Here is a 10,000-nt window from a genome sequence, read left to right on the forward strand (position 1 = left end):
GTGTGTACAGGTGTCTTTAATTCAGATGACAAGTTGATCGGAAGTGCCCATCTGGTCTGTGGGCCCGGAACTGTAATCAGTTGGCAGGGGATCAAATACTTATTTTGCTCGATAAAATGGAAATAGATTAATATATATTCTCTTCAGTTAATTTCTGGATTGTCTTTTTGATATTCTGTCTCCATATTAGAGAACATATTATCATAACATTTATTGACTGATCATGTCTTTTTTAGTAGGCAAACCAACAAAATCAGCAAGGGATCAAATACATATTGGACTCACTGTATGTGTGTATATGTGTGTGTGTGTGTGTGTGTGTGTGTGCGTGCGTGCGTGTGTGTGTGTGTGTGTGCCTGTGCGTGCGTGTGTGTGTGTGTGTGTGTGTGTGTGTGTGTGTGTGTGTGTGTGTGCCTGTGCGTGCGTGCGTGCGTGTGTGTGTGTGTGTGTGTGTGTGTGTGTGTGTGTGTGTGTGTGTGTGTGTGTGTGTGTGTGTGTGTGGAGCCATGTCCACATGCTGCAGGCCCCAGTGAGTCAGTGAGTCAGTGAGCTGAGCTGAGCTGCTGGTGGGAAAGTGTGGTAATTAGAGCGTTTTGAAAACCAATTAAGAGAGGCACAAGCGGCCCCAGTCCTGCCCTCCAGCATTTAGGCAAATCCCCAGCCTTAGCTGCCTGAGCTGCCAGCCAGGAACTCTCTCTCCCTCTCTCCTCCCCCCATCACTCACTACAACCACACGCACTGATGCACGCAAGGATGCACACACACACACACACACACGCACGCACGCACACACACACACACACACACACACGCACGCACACACGCGCGCACGCACACACGCACACACACACACACCCTGAGCCCTTCACAATCGTCCATGCCATCCATCCCATGAACGAAAGACTTGTGATTGTGAAAAGTCCCTCTTTCCAATTAACATAGTCTCTCTCCAATTAGCATAGCCTAATATTGTTTTTGGCTGGAGCATAACAACACTGCCTTTTGGAGCTAGGGCAATTCGAAAGGGCCTCAAACTGACTGAAGGGGTCCTTTAAAGGCTAATAAATAATATGATATTTTATTAACATTGCTTTGGTCAAATTAGGACAATAAAAGTGTAAGACTGTACTGTACTGTACTGTAATGCTTAGTTTCAGCCACTTCATTTTATAATAGTTATTAGTGGGCAGCACTTGAAGGCATCCTGCATTTTCTGATGCCATGGCCCATTATGTTGGTATTTGTGTTGTCGTGTGTTTGTGTGTGTGTGTGTGTGTGTGTGTGTGTGGGGGTGGGTGGGTGTGTGTCTGTGGGCGAGTGCGTGTGTGTGCGCGAGTGTGTTCTCTTCCTCCCCATATGTACACCAGCGCCGTTCACTCTTTTTCATTATCCCTGAATAGTCAACATGGGTAAAGGCCTATTTGTAATACATCTTAATATTAGAAGTCTGACACATAAGGTCGATCTCTTAAGGTCCTGGCTTGTGTATAATAATCCGAGTGTCATCACACTGTCTGAGACATGGCTGAACAATGAAATTCCAGATGAGGAAGTAAAACTGGATGGTTATGTTCTGTACAGAGCTGACAGAGGTTCCCGAGGTGGGGGCGTTGCTACCTATGTCTCCTCAACTTTACTCTCTGATATTGTAATCCCAAATGAAAAACCGGTTCACTTTGAATGTCTTTTTGTTAAAGTTATTTTTCACACTAATAAGCAACTGATTATAGGAAATATATATAGACCTCCAAACTCTGGGGCCGAGTCAATACAGTGTATTGGTAACACTATCAATTCAGTATGCAACTCTAATGAGATGATTATCCTTGGTGATTTTAATATTAACTGGCTTGACCACTCATCACTAAATAATCGACATTATTTTGAAGGTTTAAACCTGACTCAACTAATATCTGAACCTACGCGGGTTGTTGATAGATCTAAGTCTCTACTGGACTGGATCCTGGTCACTCATGCCAATAGAATTATTGACTCTGGTGTTTTATCAGACTGCTTTAGTGACCACTCTATGATTTACTGTGTGTGGAAAATTAAATTACCTCGCTTGCCCCCCAAGCTCATCAGAGTGAGACAAATGAGACATTTTAATGCAGAAAACTTCATCCAAGACTTACTTTACATTAATTGGGACAGGCTTCATCTTATACCATACATTGAGGATGCCTGGAACTTCTTCTACACTGAAGTCATTAAAGTCATTGATAAACATGCCCCTTGGATATCAGTTAGGGTAAAGGGCCATCATTTACCATGGGTTGACGCTGATCTAATTTACTTCTTTAAGCAGAGGGATATTGCATGGCAGAAGTATAGACAGTCAAAAAATGAAGATGATTTGAATACCTATAAAAAGTTAAGAAATATCTTTACGACTAAAACAAGGAACGCTAAATCAAATTATTATAAAAATGCACTGTCTGATAACTTTAGCAATCCCAAGAGTTTCTGGAAAAATCTAAACTCCTTAATTCATAATTCCTCTAAAAGCATGCCTACAAAAATTAAATTCAATGACAGTGTTATCAGCGATCCCACCGCAATTGCTGATGCATTTAACCAGCATTTCTCCAGCATCTCCAATACCAAATGCTCCAATTATTCATATCTAAGCTCTTGTAAAATGCAAGGTAGCTCTTTTGATTTCTCGACAATATATCCTACAGATGTCCAGCAGGCAATTTCCGACTTAAAGGCTGGCAGTGGAATGGATCCTGATGGACTGGAGGTCAGGTTCATTAAGGTTGCCTCTCATGTACTTTCATTTCCTTTAGCCAATTTATTTAACCTATCGTTATCCACCGGTGTGGTTCCACCAATGTGGAAATCTGCCCGTGTTACACCAATACACAAGGGAGGGGATCCCCAGGATCCCAATAATTATAGGCCCATTTCTATTATTAGTAGCCTAGCAAAGGTGTTTGAGAAGTTAGTATTCAAACAATTATTCAAATATATTAATGATTCATCTATTTTGTCTCCATATCAATCTGGCTTCCGACCTAATTTCTCTACAACCACTGCCCTAACTAAATTTACTAATGATGTATCATCTGCATTAGGCAACAACATGTCGATGGGTGCCATATTCATTGATCTTTCCAAGGCTTTTGATATGGTTAATCATTACCTGCTTCTAGACAAACTACATGCAATAGGCCTTTCTAAGGAAGCGATTCTCTGGTTCAATTCTTATCTCCATGGTAGGCGTCAACGTGTCTCCCTTCATGGCTCTCTGTCTCAGTTTGTATTAATGGAGAAGGGTGTCCCTCAGGGTTCTTCCTTGGGGCCACTTTTGTTCTCCTTATTCATAAATGACCTTCCTCAAATCTGCTCAGACTGTAATATTCATTTATATGCTGATGACACCAGGGCCGGTTCTGGCTTATTTGGTGCCCTAGGCGAGTTTGAGTTCTGGCGCCCCCCCAACCCCCACCCCCCCCTTTCTTATACCTTACAGATCACAAGAGTAATATCCGTAGTAAGCTTAACTAAATAGCATCAAGAACAATAACCGTTTTTCATCAAATGGATTTGTGGTTCTTTTTGACAGGCGACCAACACATCAGATTGAGTCGCATGAAAGTAGCTTCACTGTGTGGTATGTTGGATGTGATGGTGGTGGGGCCCCCAACCCCAGATGAGATGGAGGTTATCAATGTGTTTGAATTGTAACGTGAAATTGAAATGCCAGGAGAGTGATACAGTAGGCCTACATTTGCATGTAAAATGCATGTGTAGACAATAAGCCTACCAAGGAGGTCTGCATTGATCTACACTACCTACAGCATCACAAAGCATGGCAGCATAACAATTTTAATAAGCTACACATTTGTGCTGTCTTCCAAACCAATTTCATTTCTGGACTGGAAATAGTGAGTAGGAGAATGAGAAGGGGGCTATCTATGTGTTTGAACTGGAGGGACAGGGTGAGAGAAAGGGAGAAGAGCTGTCACGCTATTGAATTTCATAATATACAAAATATAGTAAATAGCCTCACTTGTCTGCTGTGCATGGTTCTGTTACATGATTAATGTAGGCTATGTCATTCTGGTCTGGAAATTAATGTTTTTTTTAAGCTTACAACAAGCAGGTAATTAATGTGGATGGAAGGAGATATGGCAGCTAAAATTGTTTTAAACATTGCACCAGTCTTACTTTACATTGCTTGTCAACCTAAGCAAGTAGGCCTATTATGATATCAGGTGGGTGTTAGTGAGTAGTGAGTAGGCTACTAACAGCTACTTTACTGGATTTCATTGCTTGGCATACTTGGCTAATGTTAGCATGCTAACTAGCGATTTCTCTGATCAAAAACAAAGCTCTTTTTCTCTCTAATTCCAAATAGTAACCTCATAACTATTAGGCTTTCCATAATCACAAACGGTTGCTGATTAAATCACATAGTTCCAAAACACCCTCTGAAACTCCTGCATCATGCAATGAGTGGTTTAATGAGAACATAATAATCTCCATCCAGCAGAGCAGCACTATTGTTTGCGCTTGCCCTCTGTCTCTCGAGTGAGTCTCCAAATTCAAAATAGAGCGCAGGCTGTCACTCGTCCCGCCCCCTTTCTCAGAACTGTCTGTTTATTGGTTCACAGACTTCCCAGAGACAGTTGGAAGCGATATTACTATTGGCTGAGGGGCGCTTTGCCGTGAGGAGCGCTTTCGCCACTCTTTGTTGATTGCGACTTCATAAAAAAAACTTCATATCGCAAAATTACGCATAGGAGAGCGCCATTTCGGCGCCCCTTCTTCACATGGCGCTCTAGGCGACCGTCTAGCCGGCCTATGCTAAAAACCGGCCCTGGATGATACTGTGATATACACATCTAATGTGTTGGTTTCTAAGATCCAGTCCTCATTACAGTCTAACTTTGTTGCCATGCAACACTGGTTCCAGTCCAACCACCTACTACTGAATACAAAAAAATCATACTGTATGTTGTTTCCTACCAGATCAGCATCACGTACCCAAGGCTCTTCTGTTTCTCTTAAATTTCTTGATGGTTCAATACTGGCCCAAGTCGAAGAATTTAAATATTTAGGACTATGGCTTGATTCACAACTCTCATACAGGCATCACATTATCACTGTTGTTAAAAAGATTAATAACTGTCTACGTTTATTGTATCGATCAATAAACTGCTTCTCTCAACCAACACGGTTGAGAATCGTTAAATCACTAATATTCCCATTGTTAGATTATGCTGATGTTGTTTATCAAAACACCTCAGACTCAAATCTGAAACCTTTAACTGTAGCCTATAATAACTTGTGTAGATTTGTTCTTAGATGTCCGTTTAGGACCCATCACTGTGTACTGTATGACTCCCTGAACGTACTATCACCAAAAGCCAGAAGACAGTTTCACTGGTATCAGTTCATCTTTAAATGTGTGTACCTTGACTTTCCCCAATATCTTAAAGGCTATCTAATCTCACATAGACCTGGCCATAGATTACGGCTCACTGAACACCCCACGTTCACGGTGCCAAACATTACAAAGGAGATTGGTAGACGGGCGTTTAAATTTAGAGCGCCCTACGACTGGAATAGTCTACCGGGGCATATCAGATCCATAGCCTCCTTTCACTCATTCAAATTCTCCATTTTTACCTACTTACAGGAGAACTCTACATGTCAATGTTTTTGAATGATTATTATGATCAGGTGTCTGATTATGTCTAATGCTGATGTGCTGAGTACTACTGTACTGTATGCTACATACCGAATATTATACTTTGTAAATGTGTAGGCTTAATACTGCCATGTTTTGACCAACTGTTATTCGTTCTAGGGTGACGACGTTGGGGTGGGAGTGGGGGAGACTTTGTGTGAAAGTACTGTATGTGTGAAAGTGTTGTCCTGATCAGTGTTCTGTTTTTGTTTCTGTATTTTGTTTTAGTATCTGTTCTTGTTTCTGTACTGTACTGTCTGTCCTGGGGACCCCCTCGAAAACGAGATATCCTATCTCAAGGGGCTTTCCCCCTAAACAAATAAAATAAAAAAAATTGAAATTTAAATCTATAATTTTTCATAGGGGGCGCCTGTGAATGGGAGGGGGGCATAAGCAGCGTCCCCCCATAGCACAGCAGCTGAGCTGAGGCAGTCATTATGTCATTACAGTTCTGATTGATACGGGCCGGGCTATTTAATCTGAGGGCGATGGAGGGAGAATGGTGCTCTGACAATTACATCAGTCACAGAAGCCATCAGTCACCTGGAGGAGGAAGAGGGAGAGAGAGGGAGGGATTGGGCGTTAGAGAGTAATACGAGAAATAGAGAGAAAGTGGTGTGTGTGTGTGTGTGTGTGTGTGTGTGTGCGCGTGTGCGTGTGTGTGTGTGTGTGTGTGTGTGTGTGTGTGTGTGTGTGTGTGTGTGTGTGTCTGTGTGTGTGTGCGTGTGCGTGAGAGAGAGAGAGAGAGAGAGAGAGAGAGAGAGAGAGAGAGAGAGAGAGAGAGAGAGAGAGAGAGAGACTAAGGAAGAGAACCAAACAAGAGATCGTGACGGATAAAATACTTGTATAAATCTCTTTCAGATTGGGCACAAGCACACTTGTAGATCAGAGGGTTCCTTATTGCCTGCACAGTCCAGTGCTCTTGAGCCAAGTGGTCAGTGGCTGGACAGTGCATCTGCAAAACCAGAACAATGGTGGCCCACAATGGATAGTCAATTAACAAGTGACAGAGAAAATATGGTTATTTCCAAAAATAATACTCTCTCACACTACTGTGTATTTTCTCAAAAATGTTGTATCGACTTCAATACTGCCCTGTCAGGTTCAGCAGAGCACCTCAAAGATCAGGTACAGAAGGCAAGCAAAACAAGAAACAGAGGGAGAGAGAGTGAGAGAGCGAGAGAGCGAGAGAGACAGAAATAAGTGCAATACATTTGCATTTCAGTGGCCACGCACACTTAGATCAGAGAGTTCCTTATTGGCTCTAGTGTCCAGTGTTCTTCGGCCAAGTGGCCGGTTGCTGGGCAGTGCATCTGCGAAGCCGGAACAATGGCGGCCCACAATGGAGGTGCTCAATTAACTGTATAACGCCGCCTTACAATTAAGACATCAATTTAGAGCCCCTGATTGATGAGGCTAAATGAAGCGAGTCATTCTCTCCAGCCAGCGTAAAAACACTGGCATCAAACCGCAGCACAGCGCAGTGCAGCGGCTCATGAGAACCAGCTGATGAATGTTAGGAATAATGGCAGTCTACTTGGCCTGGGGTGGCTGCATACATATACACATAGTGTGACTGGATTTCAAACGAAAGCCTGATAGTGAAAATGGCGAGGAAATCACCATTAAAGATATTTTTTTGTGATATATATATTTTTTTTGCTGAATGTGCAAGTTGTGTTATGGAAGAAACTACTGAATGCCTCTGAAAACAGTATTGGTTTATCTAAGAACTAACATTTTGTCTTTAAAAGAGTTAACTTCATGCCTTTTCTAGGGATAACAGAAACTTTCAGAGCTGATTTCTCCGTGTTCTAATTAAAGAAGCAAACACATTCAAAAGGCCATAATTTCATCAGATATTACCAGATTTCCACACACAATTTGGGACACACACACACACACACACACACACACACACACACACACACACACACACACACACACACACACACACACACACACACACACACACACACACACACACACACACACACACACACACACACACACACAGTGAAAATACTGTATAATGCTACAGTAGGCCTATATAAGGAGGGCCAGGAGTAAGTTTGCCAGACTTCTATGCCGTGGGTGTCCATAATATGAGTAAAGCAAGGCAATGCTCTCACTGTGACTTTGACATTTGACAGTTGGGTCCGCTGTCCGCAGTGTCTTGATAGATGTGGTGTCATCTGTCTGTCAGAGCTACCTAACTGGGTTTCACATTACAATAACACAATGACTGATATGCACAGGTGAAGAAAGGGGAGGGATGTAAAAACATATCCGATAGGGTGCTGCCTGCAATATGTTTTGCACTTTGAACATTGTAAATGTGACACCGACATGTGTGCCACATTTGAAACACACACACACACGCACGCATGCACGCACACACGCACGCACGCACGCACTCTCTCTCTCTCACACACACACACACACACACACACACACACACACACACACACACGCACGCACGGACACAGACACACAGAAGGTTTTGGTTTTAGGGTAGCAGGGAGCAAGGACAATGGAAAATGATCTATGTAATAACTACTTCAAAAGGTATGCCCCCTCCCTTTCCCACCCTCTCCCTTTCCTTAAGGGGACCAGGTGTAGAATATAATCTTGGACACCTGTCTCTGTCAGGAGTTGATATTGAAAATAACATGGAGGGTCCTTATGGTTGATGGCTATGTGTGTTGTGCTGTGTAGTGTACATCAAATATTGTGTACACATTTGACTGGAGTTTAGTTATAATAACTAAATCAGGTTAATAACACATGGGGCATTGTCAATTTCATAGTAATTGACTCTTAGTAAAGTTACATTACATTACATTTAGTAGCAGACGCATTTGACCAAAGTGACTTACAAGGTGGACATTCAAGCAAGTGCAGAGTAAGGGGTTATATACAGAGTAATGTTGTGTTTGTTAAGACCTATTTATTTATATAGGGCTTCACAGAAATAGTCCTATGTGCTTTGCAAAAATAAAAACATGAAAACATGGTAGATGAAATAATAAGTGGTAAAGGGATTTTGAAATGACATAAGATGGTGCAAATTCTTATGAAAAATGTAACGTTATGAAAAACAAGTAATTTATCAAAAAATCCAAAAATTCACATTCAATGCAGTAATAAGATGGGACACGTCTTCCATCCTTAATTGACGATTGCATTTATTTTACTTAATTTTTTTGTATTTATTTTTCCCATGCCAACAAACGTGCCAAATTGTTATAGCATCACACGTTTTATTTCCCCTCATTAGATATTCAAAAATAATCCTCTCGTCTCCTTTCAGCAACCCCCCAGCCGTATCATTCTGCTTGACTTTCCTCCAGTTTTTTTTTCTGCCAAAAAAAAAAAATTGATTGGCTGTTGGCTGTTTCACTGGGGAAAAGGTTGATAAAAGCCGGGGGTTTTCACTTTCTCCATTCGATGTGACAGCTCCCTAACAAGAAGAATGGCCTGAGCTCCATTCACAGGCAAATCAAGCTAATTCAGCATGGCCCTATGTGCTTTCAAACGGGGGTGGGGGGGTCACACAGTAGTCCTGCTTCCCCTGCCCATTCCATCACTCTCCCCCTCCCCTCCCCTTCCCTCCCCTCTCCTCTCTTCCCTTCTCTACGCTACTCTACTCAACTCTACTCTCTCAGGCCTTCAAAGTGAGCACTCACTACTCGTCCCCGGCAGACAACGACGCTCTTTGTCACACACGCTCCCTGACCATCCGCTAGATAAATAGGTCAATAAATGCATACAGAAATAGAAAAGGCTATACACACAGAGACATAAGACACACACACACACACACACACACACACACACACACACACACACACACACACACACACACACACACACACACACACACACACACACACACACACACACACACACACACACACACACACACAGGCAGACAACTGACGCTTGATTTCGGTGGTGTAATCCTCATTCGTTTTTTTGTCACACGCTCCTGTGTTTGTCTGTCTAAGGCACTATTACATCAGTTCCCAAACTTTAAGCAAACTCTAAACCATGCAGCCCCTTTGAGTATTTCAGAGTATCCCCCTGGACCATGGATAGCTATTCTAGCCATATTTTTTGTATAAGGATTTCTGTATGTACAAAGCATGAACAGACATTAAATGGTAGCTATAGTATAGTGAGAATTGTAAGCAGTATGCATGTGTAAGATTTTTGGATTTTGTTTTATGGTTTGTGAAAGCAAATTTCCCTCGGGGGGACAATAATGGATCTATGTACTAAGTGTCAAATGGAAGT

This window comes from Engraulis encrasicolus, chromosome 23, assembly GCF_034702125.1.
Source record: "Engraulis encrasicolus isolate BLACKSEA-1 chromosome 23, IST_EnEncr_1.0, whole genome shotgun sequence".
NCBI classification, from domain to species: Eukaryota; Metazoa; Chordata; class Actinopteri; order Clupeiformes; family Engraulidae; genus Engraulis; species Engraulis encrasicolus.